The 17,385-nt window shown below is 34.7% G+C and overlaps 1 long non-coding RNA gene across 1 annotated transcript in view; it reads right to left on the minus strand.

Moving 5' to 3' along the window:
* LOC136825454 (uncharacterized) overlaps positions 1 to 17,385 on the minus strand; it is a 604,931-nt gene that overhangs the window by 134,286 nt on the left and 453,260 nt on the right. Inside the window, exon 8 of the long non-coding RNA XR_010849346.1 lies at positions 107 to 185. This is a non-coding gene — a long non-coding RNA (uncharacterized lncRNA). The remainder of the gene's footprint in view (positions 1 to 106; positions 186 to 17,385) is intronic.

Genomic DNA, 17,385 nt, shown 5'->3' on the forward strand with positions numbered 1-17,385 from the left:
ATAAAACACTAAACAGCACTCTGTCCACTATGCGCTTTACAATTTAGATCACACTAGTAAACTACTAAGCCAAAGAATCAGATTTACTAAACGTCACATTACTCACCTAAAACAGTCCACTGCCAAGTGACAACAGTAAAGATATCAGTCCCTTCCAGGATTCCAGCTGTGATTGACCACTCCACCTAAAAAGTAAAATAAATAATACATTGTGGGTCTTCTTCACAACATGCACTTTCAAGCACTCACGCTGGACACCCATTCACTAGATTTATTTGGGTGGTATATCAGTCGTTATGGCGTTTTAGATAGGGCGCGTTACCTTTTGATAATGATCAGGTTACTAAACTGATATCAGTTTATCTTGATAAATAAAAAAATATAAAAATAGACAAATTTGAAGTTATGAATATATAAACTTGCACGAGATTTTGAGATTACTATCAAATATTCAAATTCGAGGAACGCTATAAATGCGGCTAAATTAGAACACTTTTTTTTTTTTGTTGAAGGGTGTCTATTCCAGCCAGCTATGTTTCAACTTCTCTAAGTACAGTAATATAGAAAAAAATTAAACATTCTGAATATGGAAAACTCAACCTTCGTTTTAATTTTATTGTTTCCTTCTTTTGACGTCATATCTGATTCGGGTCTTGTTTTCGTAATTTTATAATTTAACTATTATTATTATTATTATTATTATTATTATTATTATTATTATTATTATTATTATTACTGACCTTTCGCCTTATTTTTACTTCGTAATGAAAGACGCCTTTAAAAAGTGAACTTAAGAATTGCTCGACGGACTAACTCTCTATTACCTATTTCTATTAATCCTTTTCTTCAACGAGCGAAAACTAATTTATCATCTTGTTTATTGATACTTTAGTCTGTATGCTAAGTTGCACTATATATTTATATGTGAGAAAGTGCGTGTGCGCGTGCGTGAATGTGCTCTCGGGAACGTCACTAAATGCTTATTTCTTCTCCTCTTTCCATTCTTCCTCACTACAGTCATCACCGTTAGTCCCCTTTTCCCATCTCTTCCCCTCTTCTCCTTCCCCTTGGTCATTTGACTGATGACGACGATCTTGTTTCAATTTCATTCACTTCTCTGCCGGCCTCGCTGCAGGACTCTGTGGCTCTCTAAGGGATAAAGAGAGAGAGAGAGAGAGAGAGAGAGAGAGAGAGAGAGAGAGAGAGAGAGAGAGAAGGGATGGGGAGGAAGGGGGATGGAGAGGGGGAGTGGACAAGAGCCGAGGTGACATAAGCACTAGGTCTTTCTTGACATTGGTCGTCGACTATTTTCCCTTTTTCCTTTTTTCCCCTCAAGTAGCGGTTTCCAGGCTTGATTAGTTTAGTTGATGTTCTTTCCCAACTTTTCTATGGGATCTATTCCAGCGCAGTCCCGGAGGAGCGCGAAGATCTCCGCCTCTCGCACGTCCTCTTCCTGGCGAAAGAAAGAAAAGAAGGAACTGAACTGGAAAGAGGTGAGTGTGGACGCGGAGTTCCCATTATTGAAAATTCTCGTACACTGCGGTTGGTGGTAAGGGCAACTCATGTACTGGATGGAAACCACTTGTTCGCTTGACTCCAGCACTTGTTGGAATGGCTTCTGGAAAGTGACTCCCTGGACTGGTCTTTTCAGAGGGAATGGCACTGAGGGAAACTTTTAGGAGGAGAGATGGAGTCTGAGCTCTTGTTGGCTGGAATTGGTTGGGTGTTGGGAAGCGCTGACTGCGGAAGATTTGATCGCACAAGTTGCAGATGACAAAGATTCGCATTCTATGCGTGTTCTTCTTTCGCGCAAATGGACGAAGTCCGACTTGGCCAGTGTGACGGGAATAGAGAGATTGCTTCATTGGCGACTGATAGCCTCGTTGACAGTCGTTGACGATCTGCGCTAATGAAAGACAATTGAACGAATGTTCTCATAAGAATTTTGAAGACCTATAATGAAAAGGGATGTCATGAGCTTCTCCCAAAACCAACCCTGATATGAAATGTAATTTTTTTTTACCTGCTTAATACGATTGTATTTATTATATCTGCGCGGTTACATTTACTTACATGCTAGTTTAAACACCATTATTTAAGTAAATCTTGTAAATTAGAATAAAAAGGTAGCACCCAGACCGAAATTAAGAAAAAAAGTAAACACTACCGTTAGCGATAGTGACCATCATGATGGATTTACTCAGGAAAATATTATAGAGTCGTTAAAAAAAACAGTAAACCAGAAAAAACTTGACTTAAAAGATAACAAAAAATCTTGAAAGATATGTGATTCATATACTTGTGTAAAAGAAAAAGGACTGCATTTGTAACTTCGAGTTAGGCTTATCATCCAAAACTGTAGTCCAGAATTCGGTCTGGATGACAAAGCCCGCCGCATCGGGTAAGTCAGAGATATTGGCACGGCCTCAGCATGCAGAACATGGGAACGTCTCTTAATCCTCGACGGAGGGAGAAATCGCTTGAGGGACCGAGAGAGAGAGAGAGAGAGAGAGAGAGAGAGAGAGAGAGAGAGAGAGAGAGAAAAGCCCGTCCCACTCAAGGACCCCCTTTGCGGGGTCCACAATAAACGAGGCAAGTCCACCGTAATGCCTCCACTAAGCACCCTAATATTACAGTTGGTCCTACACCAGTTCAGCATTAAGGAGGGACATTATATAGAGATCCCCCAAAGGAGCTCTTGCCATCGTGGTCACTTCAGCATCTACTCCGTGACTGACCGCTGGTACTCCGATGCTCATTTGTTAGCGGCTTTCGGGACTCCTTTCTCGGGCTTGCCTGGCCACCGGCCAAGGAAATGTTGTTTATCTTGATAAAGGCGCCCCCGTTTGCTTCTTTCTCGGCCGCGAAAGCAATGATATTTTGTTTGGTTTTCCTGTTTTATTTCCCAAACACAATCTGCCGTCTCGTTGCGAAAAATACTCGACCTAAAACCATATTTAAGATATGTACTACGATAAATAAACACGTCGGTTAAATCAACGATAAATAAACACGTTAGTTAAATAAATGATAAATAATTACGTCAGTTAAGCAAGTAATAAAAGTAAGCCAAAATATTTTGATAGTCTTTGATTAGGATATCACAGCGTAAACGATGATTCGACACTTATTCCCCAGCCAGTTTATGTATAAATACCCATTACCATACGCCTTGAATACACCCAGACACACATACTTACATACATGTAAATTTAAGTGTACGTTTTGTTTAATGATTTTGCTTACTATTTGTATGTCTAAATGAGAAACAAAATAAACAAGTAATTTGTATATGTGCATGCATCATTATAGGTTTCACTTGATAATAAACTCTTGTTCTGATACCATGATCAAGCGCTTCAGGAACTGCATGAATATCACGAACTGAAGAAATTGTTTGCTAGGAAAGCTTGTCTTAATCTGTTAGAAATACAAATAAACACACTGTCATATATATATATATATATATATATATATATATATATATATATATATATATATATATATATATATATATTTATCTATCTATCCATAGTATATATATATATATATATATATATATATATATATATATATATTTATCTATCTATCCATATATATATATATATATATATATATATATATATATATATATATATATATATATATATATATATATATATATAGAAAGATTATATCATATAGGCCTAAAGTTTCCCCCCTTTCCTTTTTTCTAGCAGCTACATAGTTCCTTTCAATACCCGACCAAGCAAGTGTGACGACAGTCGTTCCATCTCAATCTTTTCGGGTCTACCAATTTTCTCCAGAATCCCGCACTGATTCCTACGGGTTCGCTGGGACCTGACGGGGCTCAAAACAAGTTGTTAAGAAAAAAAAAATAGGAGAGATCCTTCGAAAATGGAAGCAAGAGACCGTGAAAGAATAGAGGAATCTTTTAATTTTTATAGGTAAACATATTGTCATACATAATTGAGGAAAATGAAATACAATGAAGAAAAATTAGAAACTTAATTTCTAGCTAGAAAAAATTTCATAGTCAAATAGGAAAGAGTATGATAATAATTAAAATTCCGCAAGATGTGATAAAAATGTCATATTTAAAGAGAGCAAGGAGCTTTCAGTTTCTTATGGCAAAAAAATTATTATCTATATTTGAATTTTATTTTATTATAATTTGTGCCCTGCTAAAATGAGCCATTCATGTACCATTTATATCTTTTATAGAGGCTATATGTATGTGTGTACACACATATATATATATATATATATATATATATATATATATATATATATATATATATATATATATATATATATATATATATATATATATATATATATATATATATATATATATATATATATATATATATATATATATATATATATATTTCGAAAATTCTGTGCTCTCTCTCTCTCTCTCCCTTGTAATATGGAAGTTGAAAACATGACTACCGAAAATTAAAAATTACATGAGATCTTTCTGTAATTTTTCATCTTTTTCTGATCCAATATTCTCCCACCTAAGGTTTGCTGTACAGTACCTCTTTTACAGGTTCCTTTGAAGTGATGAATAGAATTGTTCCAGCCAGTAGGGCGCCAAGTAACACCTAGCCCACCAATAGCAATACCCTGAGAAAATCAGCAGTTTCTATGACTGCTCGGTTCACTGTTTCTTTCCTTCACTAACAGGCTTTGGAATTCTTCCCACACTTTTGCATATCCATAACTTTACCTCTTTTGGAAAGCATCAAATAACTACTCTGTTTTGTCTATCCTTTTATTTCATCAACCTCTCGTCAACAGATAGAGCCCCGAGATCGATCCACGGGAAGCTGTTTATTGTTCTCCTGATTGAAAAATCTATTTCTTTCCAGTTAGCCTGCTCTAGGAATTTAGTTTTCACCAGCTAGTTGGCTATATTTGACTGCTGCCAGAGTTAAGGATATATATATGTGTGTGTATGTATATATATATATATATATATATATATATATATATATATATATATATATATATGTGTGTGTGTGTGTGTGTGTGTGTGTGTGTGTATGTATAAATGTGTATGCGTGTATGATATATACCCTCCTAGTATCTACCTTTGGCTAAAAAGACTTTTTTCCGTTTTAATTAGCGAGAGGAACACGTGCCAAAAGGAGGTGTGCCGAATGGTGTGTCTTATGGGATGTAGTTTGACACCCTCGTCCTGCTGGAGTGTTTGACATGGCATTTCATCGAGTCTTTTCGAGTGTGTGTTGAGCTCTGTGTCTACACTCGGTTAACTCTTGGTTTACATATGTGCACTTGGGCTTACACTCCACACACACACACACACACACACACGCTCACTCACACACACATAACACACGACGTGGAAGCAGGTGAAAGCGTTCCCATTAATGACAGACGATGCTGGGCGAATTACTACGTTGTCTGTGAGAGTGAGAGAGGCAGACAAGCAATATATATTGTATATATATATACATATATATGTCAATATATGTGTATATATATATATATATATATATATATATATATATATATATATATATATATTTATATTTTATATTTATATATATTTATCTAATATATATATATATATATATATATATATATATATATATATATATATATATATATATATATATATATATATATATATATATATATATATATATATATATATATATATATATATATATATATAGAGAGAGAGAGAGAGAGAGAGAGAGAGAATGTCTTATTTCTACGGACGAGACAGTGACCAGAGAGACTGGCCAATACTACCAAGCGGAGGGTTTCATATAAAATATGCAGTGAAGTTGCGTACTTTAGGAATAGTGGTATCAAAATGGTGCTATTCCTGCTTTGCTCATTCTCCAGAACTTGTATGAAGAATGCTGTCTTCCTTTGTTTTCAGAAATCGTGCAACTTAACCTCCCCCCAGAGATATATATATTCTTCGGCATTTTTCGTATTACGTCTCAATAAAAAGCGTCTCCTAAAGCACGTGTTGTACTTGTGTTATTTTCTGACGTGTTCCTAACAAGTGATATAGCCTATATATAAGAGCTGCGTGTTCCAAACGTACCAATGAACTGTCATGGCGGAGGTGGGTCATTGCCGAGGCTAAGTACAATTTCCCCTCTCACGACGGGTAAAAACAGTACAGCAGACTCGGCAAAGACTTACACCTCTCTTGATAGCTCAGTGGGTAGCGTCTACTGGAGTCGCTGAATAGGTTTCGTGTCAAGGTTCGTGTCCCGACGATACCAGTTCATTTATCACTTATATAAATTCCCCTTCGGCGACAATTCTCCATCGGAGATATTCCCGAGGTAGCGTGAATTTGATATTAAGCGACATTTGTAGCTTCATGATTGTATATAAATCACGGTGTGATAAAATATTTCATATACATATATATATATATATATATATATATATATATATATATATATATATATATATATATATATATATATAATCTGCTAGCAGCTTTTTCTACCAGATACGCATGTAAATGTAATAGCCACAATGCCCTCTTAAGTTCTCAAATTCTTCACTCTTGTTGGATAAGCTTGTCACTGCAGTCTTATATCCATACGCAGGAAATCAGGAAATATGGAGTTAATTCTGATGCCCGGTAGCAGGATTCCGGATATCAGAATTTTCCTCATACTTCTTGCAAATGGATCTAAGGCTTTGTAGTAAAAAGCGTATCCAAAAATTGTGAAGAAGTTAAGAGGGTATTGTGGCTATTACAATTACACACACACACACACACACACACACACACACACATATATATATATATATATATATATATATTAAGAAGACTTCTGGCTGAACGTTGCACGAACATGGTGCGCAATTCTAGTGAGCTTGTTCTTGCCGAGGTAGTCCAAGAGCATCGTGAATGATGGGGCGCTGATAGAGATGACGTCCAGGTAGGCTGGAAGCGACAAGGCAGGAAAGTAGCTTTGACACGGGCATGACTGTACGGGTGTGAAAGGCAGAGCATGAATATTCAGCTGCTGACACGCGGACTTCGCTTATCGTAACGCTAAGCGATTGCTAAGTCGTCCAGGTGGAATCCCGGAGCTCTTCGCTGCGTGTTATATTACATTCTGTTAACTTCGTTTCTTTTCTCTCGGACGTACGTGTCTGACAGACAATTCTTTTTTCTTTTTTTATCTTTAACACATCGCAAGTAAGCACGTTTTAAGTTTACTTCATCTAGCAAATATTCAACCTTTTGGCAAATGAACGACATGAATTGTGTCTTTCTTATTATTCTGATAACCAAAAGATGATCAAAGATTATAAAAGCATTCATCATATAATAATATTCTTTTACGCATACCAGTATATTGTATGTTGAGATTCCAGTAGCTGGACTCAGAATTAAATTTTGTAACCTACAGTATGGGAAGATGAGGTATGGCAGAGCCTGACTCAAGTTAATTTTCGTTTCACTATATTAACTGACTGACAAATTCGTCAAAACCAGTAAGTTTCCCTTGAGAGTTTGTGTATTCATGTCGGTACCAAGCCCAGATAAAAGACTAATGCCCCATCCTGGTGGAAGTACAAGCATTTCGAAACTTGCGAAAAACCTTATTTGTCAAGCGACATTGGTTCATAATAAGGCCCGTAAGCAAGATGAAATGTAAAGTTGATCAAAATATACGCCTAAGGAGAGCTTAAATAAACCAGATGAACCTGATGAAGTGTCGGGCAATCAGTCCTAACTTTGACAATTGTAAGTTATGTTCAAGGCTATGTGATATACAGTAGTCTTTAATACACATTTAATCATTAGCAATTTTAATTTCAGACTTTTCATATCTAGCAAGATATCTTTTGCAAAGTATATCATGTGAATAGATAAACAGATAGGAAACCTACAAAAAGAAAGATTGATTAAATAAGAAATACAAACTCACATGGAGAACAGAATAAAACCAAAGGAAAAGAATGATAAATATTCATATCAATAGAGAAGCAATGAAGAAAGGCATCATAATATTGTGAATGTACGTAGTCTATCTCTTGTAATGTCACGGGAGAAAGACAATACTGAATTGAGCGATCAACAGACAACGTCGAGATGATTGTTTTGAGAGATGACTCGCAACCAGTTTTAATTCCACCCCTCCGAGGAATTAATATTCGTCGGCGGTCCCTTGACAGGCCTTTGAAGGACATTAGCTTAACTGGGCATTGATGTCCGGCTTGAGGTTTGTTGACAATGAAGCGTTACAAGCATTTAATGCCTCATTCAGTTCTCCAGAATCTATTCATTAGACCAGACATCATCTTTTGTCTAGTTGGTGTTCTTACTTCTGTTAACTTTCCTTGTAGATACGTGAAGACCTTGCAGTGGTATCATGGATGAAAATAAGCATAATTACTAAGGTCTCCTTATAAGATTTTAAATAGGATGTGATTATTACCCGTATATGTAGACAGGATCATAAAAATGTACATAAAGACATAATATAATGTGTTTTCGCCACTGTGTGCGTGCAGCTCTAAACGTCCCTTTGATGAAAGTTCGAACCATTTCTAGGGTCATGGGACATTTCCCTCATTTACTTGCCGTTCACATTAACATTCATATACATCATGTAAAGAGGAAAATTTGCCAAGTCATATATGTATATCATGTAAAATGGAGAATCCAATAGATAAAGAACTCGTTGATAATATAACTCACATTGCAATTACAAGAATTTTTAGTCAGCTGGTGATGGATGAGTGCTATGTGCAATTAAAAGAGAAGGAGGAAAGGAATATTCACTGTTTTCATGCAAGACGAAGAAAGTGATGTCGGATTTCTTAACAGAAGTTTGAAGTTGTACATAGACGTTTAACTTCCAATATGATACCGATTCCAAAAGGAAAATCCATTAATATGTATGAAACTATTATGAAGAAAACAAAGGCAATTAATACTGACGCAGCAAAAGAGGAAAGTACGAATATCTGACTGAAAAAAAAAGAGTAGACTAAGTTGGGCATATTTAACATCTAAGAACAGTCAACTGCGTTAATGACTTTGCGTCAGAAACAAACACTAGAAAATTATAAATGAAACCTTTCCCAAAATGAATCTGAAAATAATTGACACTAAGAAGAGTTCACATCAAGAGACTGAGATCCTTTGAATAACGGATTTAATGAAGACTCGAACATGTAACATTAACAAGCCGATAACAAGACGAACAGGGATAAAAGGTGTTCAAGAGAACATAGATTTTCATGAATATTCATGAAAGACGAAAAACTTGTAATGGTCTTGCATCATCAACTGACTCTAATAAACAAGACTGAAAGAAAGAGAAAGAAAAAGTGCCGAATATATAAAGGTAAATTAACACGAGTATAAATATTTACCTACAAATACTGCAACGCATACGGAACATAAGTATTAATTTCAAACAACATTCCAACCTTCCAAACAAGACAAAAGAAATAAATGATAAGTAGATACGTATTCTGAGTGGCATTTAAACGTAGAACAGCATCAACAACAAAAACAGAGACTTTGGCACACACCCATGTATGTTATATTTGGTCTTTCATAATATATATATATATATATATATATATATATATATATATATATATATATATATATATATATATATATATATATATATATATATATATATGTGTGTGTGTGTGTGTGTGTGTGTGTGTGTGTGTGTGCGTATAGGCCTACTTATACGATTAAGATCAACATGAAGGAGATCGAATAAAAATGTCTATGAATAAGTTTAGACATTTTCTCCTCTAAAATAATATTATATATTCCTATATTTTAAGGAACAAACATTTCTTGGCGTGTTCCTCAGATACAGCGCATTCTTCCTCGTGTAGTTACAAAATCAAAATGTATTCTTTCCCGGAGAAAATATAAGTGACAGATCGTGACGCGACGTGTATAAACGGCTGGAATGTTTCGTCCTGGAGGGACTTGATCCCCTTGAAGACCGGATCGGATACTCCAGTGGTCACGTCTTGAGGGGGTTACACTCCTTTCTGCACGTCACTCTCGGCGCTAATCCTCTGGCTCACACGGACGAAGGAAAAGGAGGAGGAGGAGGGGGAGGAGGAGGAGGAGGAGGAGGAGAAGGAAAAGGTGGAGACAGGAGGTAGAAAGGAGTGTCTAGATTCAGAGAATAAAGTAAGAGGAAAATAAGAGAGCCAAATAGAGGCAATGAATCTCTTCAGAGGGTCATCTGTAAAGGTTTACTTTCGTCATGAAGTAAAGCTGGAAATCAATTCAGTTTTCTTTGGAAAAAATTTGTCTTCAGCAACATGTTATTTTTATGCAAAATAAGCCCAAAGATGGGTTTGGCACAAAGAAAATAATGTCAATAGATAAAAAAAAAAGCAAAAAACGAAAAACAGAAACATATCCAGGACTCTTCAAACTTTTGTTCTATGCGAAATGGACGTTTCTTCTGTAAACAAAATATCCTTTACGATAAAAATCTAAAATGAACAGACGCCGTGTGTGCGTGCGTGTGTGTGTGTGTGTGTGTGTGCGTTTGTTTGTGTGTGTGTGTGTGTGTGTGTGTGTGTGTGTGTGTGTGTGTGTAAAATGTAAGCAATGCTCGTCACTTATCCATTTTATCCTCACGGTAACTTGAAGATAATGTCTTGAAACTTTTCAACACTTACCATCACTAATTCGAGCAAAATGCGTATGACTTTTTAAATATAAACAAATTATTTTTGCAGAGATTCAGGTTGTTTCATGATTTTAATTCATACTACAATGAGATAAAGCACTGGAAGTTTTTCACATCAGTTTGGAGAAAATGTCTAATTCTTTGGTCGCCATAAAATTAGGGCCGTTACTATCAAGATAAGCTGATGCATGTAAATTTATACCCTAATATACGTTGCAAATATGATATAAGTGCACTGTGTACGTGACATCTTCCTTGCAAACATATATACATACATACTTAAGTACATACATACATATATATATATATATATATATATATATATATATATATATATATATATATATATATATATATATAAAAATTAGCAGAGGTTAATTTTGAACGTAACTCACAGGGACTGTATGTTAGCAAATCTGAAAACCAGCTATTATGTTCAAGAAAGTGGTTTTTATCTCCGAACAGGTAAAATGGGGTGTTTTTCGTTGCTAATCTCGATTATCAGTGCAAAACTGCAGTAAATCGCAATTTGCATATCTTGCCAAATGTTTGCGACCAGTAAAATTACTTGTACGTTCAGTGTTTTCTTTTGTCTAATATAACTGACCTTACAAGATGAAAGGGGTTTTTTGAGTTATTAGTGAAAGGCTGTAAATGTTGACCGGTTGTTTATCAGTATTTTGGCCTTGTTATCACTGGTGTTGTAAAACAATGACACGTTCAAATAAACGGATAAATAGTTCTGCATTCGTAGAGACGTATTTGTAAACAGTATATACGTACCAATACTGAAATGATTTTGTTTTAAAATCTTGTGTGGTGTAATATGCCGGTATACTGAGCTCGGAACATGTACTGTAGATAATGGTAATTGAGCACCATTAACCAGCTCGTAAATAATTGTTAGTATTTTTATTAGTCAAAGTGTTCGTAATAGTAGTATTAATAGTGTAGCAAAGATTTGCATCTCTTGTCATTTTATACGTCTGGAATAATAAATTTTGTTAAAATCTTTTCTTCAATTTCCCAAGTTATGAACAAAAAATTAGGCGGAAATGTACTGAATACTGGGTCAGAACTGCTGTAAGCCATCATAGGGATATGAAATGCTGTATAAGTAACAATAATAATATACTTTTAGATTTAAGGATCAAACGATAATCGCTGAAGAGAACATGCTAGAGGCTAAATAACTTACTCTGACCTAATGTATTTGGATTTGAATCTCGCCAACGAGGTTTGGATTTTGTTTTTATTTATTTCCCACGATCTAAGGCTTGTAGAGATAACCGTTTCCAACCACCGCCCAACCCAACTCCAATCCCTAGCAACAAAACATATACATATATATATATATATATATATATATATATATATATATATATATATATATATATATATATATATATATATATATATATATATATACTGTATATATATATATATATAATAAAATAATAATAATAATAATAATAATGTGAGGAAATCACAAAGGTAAGAAGTCGTAGTGGCTATTAAAAATCCTTATTACTGAAATGTCATTAGTTATCTTGTTAGCTCTTTGACTGAGAGTTTCTAAAAGCAATGACGCGAAAATGGGTTTCTCGTCCGTTTTTTGAAGGTAAACTATTGAATATTTTCAAAAGTGATTAACTTAGTTTACAGAATAAACACTTTGGTCTACCCATTATCATTAAAGGAATTCCTTAGTTACTCAGTACCGGGGTTGTTCAACGCTGAGTTTATTCAGTGAAAAATAAAAAAAATAAAAAAATCTTAAAAATATGAAAATAAGCACTTTTCACCACAGCCTTCCATAGTCTTAACTCCATCTTATTTTTTCCCTCAAGTTATTGCAAATTTTGTGTAGAAAAAAACACAGTAAAACTTATTTTTCATAGAAAGGGAAGTAAGAGGCGAAAGCCGCGTTAAAGCTGCATAGCACTGCGTGGAAAGCTGAATACAAGAAAACGGGCTTCTGCACTTTTATCCAGCAGGCGTTTCATTCAAAATGTGATTTTATAAACGAAATACTACATGCAATCTCATACGCATGTAAAGTATTTGAATACTTAATACAGACGTAGAGACTCAAACATTTTTACACACATGAGAGAGAGAGAGAGAGAGAGAGAGAGAGAGAGAGAGAGAGAGAGAGAGAGAGAGAGAGAGAGAGAGAGAAGAAAGAGATACATGTATGCTAAGGTTAATGGAAACCTGTCAGTATATGCATTTTCAATAGTAACAAGGAACTCTTAACTTCTCGATTTCCTCGTACAAGTTTGGATAGGCTTAAAACTAAAGCCTATATCAGCGCCAGAAATAAACGCAGAAGTTATCACCTTCTACAGTAGGGTTCGGGAAGGTGAAAGCCTCTTCATTTATTTCAGGCTTGAGGTGATCTAGGTCGACCTCGGTGGTGATAAAAGTACTCAAAAAAAGTGCAAGGATGTCGAGGGGTGAAAGGGTCATTGTGGCCATTAAGAACGTGTTTATATCTGGTGAAAGTGACCGGCAGATTCTATGCTGCCTAAATGCCTTCCAATTTAATTTACTAATGTTCTATTTTTCAAGTATGCTTACAGAGTCAGCCTTACTTATTTGACATAACATCTCTAATGTTGCTTCCCGTACAGTGAAGTTAGGGCATCTATATGCAAACATACACACACACACACACACACACACACACACACACACACACATACATATATATATATATATATATATATATATATATATATATATATATATATATATAATATATATCACCATATGATTTACCTTCATAGGGAGTGCACCAGTTGTTAGCCCTCCTGTTCTCAACAAATTCATCATATATATATATATATATATATATATATATATATATATATATATATATATATATATATATATATATATATATATATATATATATATGTATGTATGTTAGAGTGTGCCTGTGCAAGCAGATGGTATCCAACCAAAAATCAAATCGAATTTCCCTCAGCGGCGAAAGAACGCAGAGTACAAATCCTTACAGGAGTGACTTAACCTCTCGTGGAAACGACCCCTTTAAGATGTTGGTGACTTGCCACAAACATATTCAATCTTATTTTAAGTGATTCCGCCACAATAGAAAAAACAAGTCACGCCCCTTGGCATTTCCTTCGTGTTGAGAGAGTGAGAGAGAGAGAGAGAGAAAGAGAGAGAGATTTGAAAAAAAGGAAGTTAATGCGAATGTTTATGGTCATAAGAAGTCGATGGTTGATAGCGAAAGAGACCTGCGGAAGACTCTTGAATACCTGTCACTTGACTTGTCAAGTCTTTCAGGGAGTGATCAGCATCGCTTGTCCACAGCCCCACATCACATGCGGGGGTGTCGAGGGGAGGTAGGAAAGGGGATTCTCCTTCTTGTTCCTTAACCTACGTAGAGAAGAACACACAATGCTACCAGAAATGGCCTAGGAAAGTGTTGGAAAACGTCAAAACCAGCAAGTCCTCCGGAATGTTAACATAAATTAACAAAACTATAAAACAACCATTTCAACTGCGACGCCGCTTTTTTCAACTCATTCACTTTGCAACAAGAAATCATCATCTAATTCTTCAAACAGATCAGGATAATTTAATGTAACACCTAAAGATATAACACCTTAACTCTATATCTTTTAGCCTTCAAGATTCCATATCCATTGTGACTAACTGAGAAATTGTTATACTTTGCACATTCAGTTATTTCTTGCCTGCTTGGTAAGAATATTCAATCTCTTTTCAGTTATACATTCAAACTATAGTTTTCAAAATGTTCAAAATTTTTTGCATAAATACATTAATATGGTGATGTTTATTTGCTGACGATTGCAATGAAAAAATAATAAAATAATATTGGTTAAAAGAGGTCTTTCGACTTCAACAAGTTAAGTGTCACAATTTGAAAAGACGTTAACATATTACTTATTTCTTCTATCGTAATAAACTAGTTTTGAACAAAGATGGTATAGGTTAGAAGATAGTTCCGCAGACCAGATTTAGGCGAACGCCGGCTAATCCATGTAGCTAACAACTTCGAGTCTGACATACATACACACTGTATATGGAGAACGATACCGATATTATTGATATTTGTCTGTACGTATTCCGTGACATACAGATATACGTACGCACACACATCTGTTTCTAACTTTTGAATCGCGGGCGCATACACACACACACACACGCATATATATATATATATATATATATATATATATATATATATATATATATATATATATATATATATACGAGCTAGTTAGCGCGCGCTACATGCGCTGGAACTCGGCGCTGCTATCTCCCTTACCCTCCCAGTCCCCTACCAACCCAGCCCCACCCGGGGCGGACAAACAGGTTTGCAGAAGGGGGGGTGGATGTCTCCCTTACCCTCCCGTTCCCCTATCCGGGAGGGACAAACCAGTTTGCAGGTGGTGGGTGGCTGTGTCATGTCTCCCCTAATGTCACCCGGGGGAGGACAAACAAGATCAGATCCACTCGGATTTTATTATTATAGATATGTATATATATATATATATATATATATATATATATATATATATATATATATATATATATATGTATATATATATATATATATATATATATATATATATATATATATATATATATATATATATATATATATATATATATATATATGCGAGAGTTAAAGGATAGCAACTGATACTGAGGAGTATTCATCATGACAATGATGTCCAAAATAGATAACAAATCAATAGCTATAACAATATGTCACCCTACTTATGACTTATAATAAAGTCGAAACACAAAAACTCAAAAAATATTCACGGTGTTTGAAGTTCTTAAGAAAAGTGGGTTTTTAATAATTTTCGGTAAAACTACTACAAAGAAAGGCAAAGCACCAACTGGAAATTTCAGTGTTTTTTTAAAGATCTTTAAAAATGTTATCTCATTAAATTTTATATTTAAAAACCGATAACGGTGGAGGAAAGGCGCTAATGAAGTACAGTTCCTTATTCCCTCACGATAAATTAAAAACGTCAGATAGCATCGAAAATACAAATGATTCTACTGGTCAGGTCTGCTTCGAGACTTAGTCGATGAACATTAACTCAATATTTTTTAACTATTTTCAAAACTGAATAGACACAATCTAAAGCATGTCACTGTCTATCAAACGTTTTATCAAAATAAAATGCTATATGAAAAAAGGCTAGTCAAGGAAAAGAACAGAACTCCTAGCTTATATGCAGTGTTAAACTGACTTAAGACTCACTTTCCCCACTTGTCATATTTCAAATACCCAATTTTTTATTCTGCGAGATATCTGTACAAGTTCTTTTAGAAAGAAATAAAAACGAACGCTCCCACTAAAGCCTTCTGCGCGATGACTTCATTCATCTATCTCTACACTTATTCCTTTATCCTAATTAGCTGTTAAAGTGACGGGAATTGCGGTAATTTGAATATTATCTGAAATACGACGATACGTAATCGCTAATTATAATTGGAATAAGAACAAAGCGGGCGGACAACTAAATCGGCACCGAAGGGCATCCGGACGGTTATTGGGCGACCCAGACAGAAGACGCCAATATGCAAATAAGGAGAAGCCTGGACAGAACAGAACAAGTTTAACTAGTTCAGGGGATGTGGGAAGGAAAATTAAATTCGTTACAATGGAGAGGAAAAAGTATGGGGTAGTCCCATCTGTTTTAATTTTATGATATCTTTTCAGGAGGGGAGCGTTACGTTTTAAGATTGGTTATTGAATTCTCCCTATGGAACGCGAAAAAGTGAAATTACTAATGATTATCTGAAATGTCTTCATCATTTGAACAGGCAAGTCTCCCAAAGCTAAAATATGTAAATATATATATATATATATATATATATATATATATATATATATATATATATATATATATATATATATATATATATATATATATATATATATATATATATATATATATATATATATATATAAAATAAAAATCTTAATAAACTCTGAAACAATGCTGAGGTCAGTGTACGAAATCAAAGATTATGCGTAATATTACATACTAGGTATACTAAGACAAAAATGTTATATATCACTGATGAATTAAATTGCACAATGTGAAACTTATGCACAACCTTTGTCATTGTTTTATAAACTCAACTCTCTCTCTCTCTTTCTCACTTTGTGATGCCACAAAAATCCAAGTAATTAATTAGTTAATCCCTCTTTCACCCATCTCTCTTTCTTTTTCTCTAAAATACGTCCGGTTTACAAATTCCTTAAGTCAAACAAGTAATTGTTTATCGAAAACCCTCTTTCAGTGCGTATAAAAAGGAGAAAGCTTTTGCATCAAAATGATGCAGCTGAAAGCAAGCACTTTGGATGATTTATCTATATAAAAACTCGAAAATAAACTTTTTGTGAATACGAATCGTTCCTTTATACTATTAAATTCGGTATATAAAACAAAACGCGATCAAGGCAATCTTATCTCTATGCAAGATATTAAGAGCTATGGACACCATCAGTTATTTTATTGTTAATATCTATTTTTGGTCTGTCGAATCGATGTTTTCAAATCCTTTTATATTACTTAATGCTTCTGATACTCAAATCTTGATGATAGCCAAAGTCCATGGGATTATAAACGGCTAAAGATTATAGCTACAATTGTCC

The sequence above is a fragment of the Macrobrachium rosenbergii genome, chromosome 37 (genome assembly GCF_040412425.1).
Source record: "Macrobrachium rosenbergii isolate ZJJX-2024 chromosome 37, ASM4041242v1, whole genome shotgun sequence".
NCBI lineage: Eukaryota > Metazoa > Arthropoda > Malacostraca > Decapoda > Palaemonidae > Macrobrachium > Macrobrachium rosenbergii.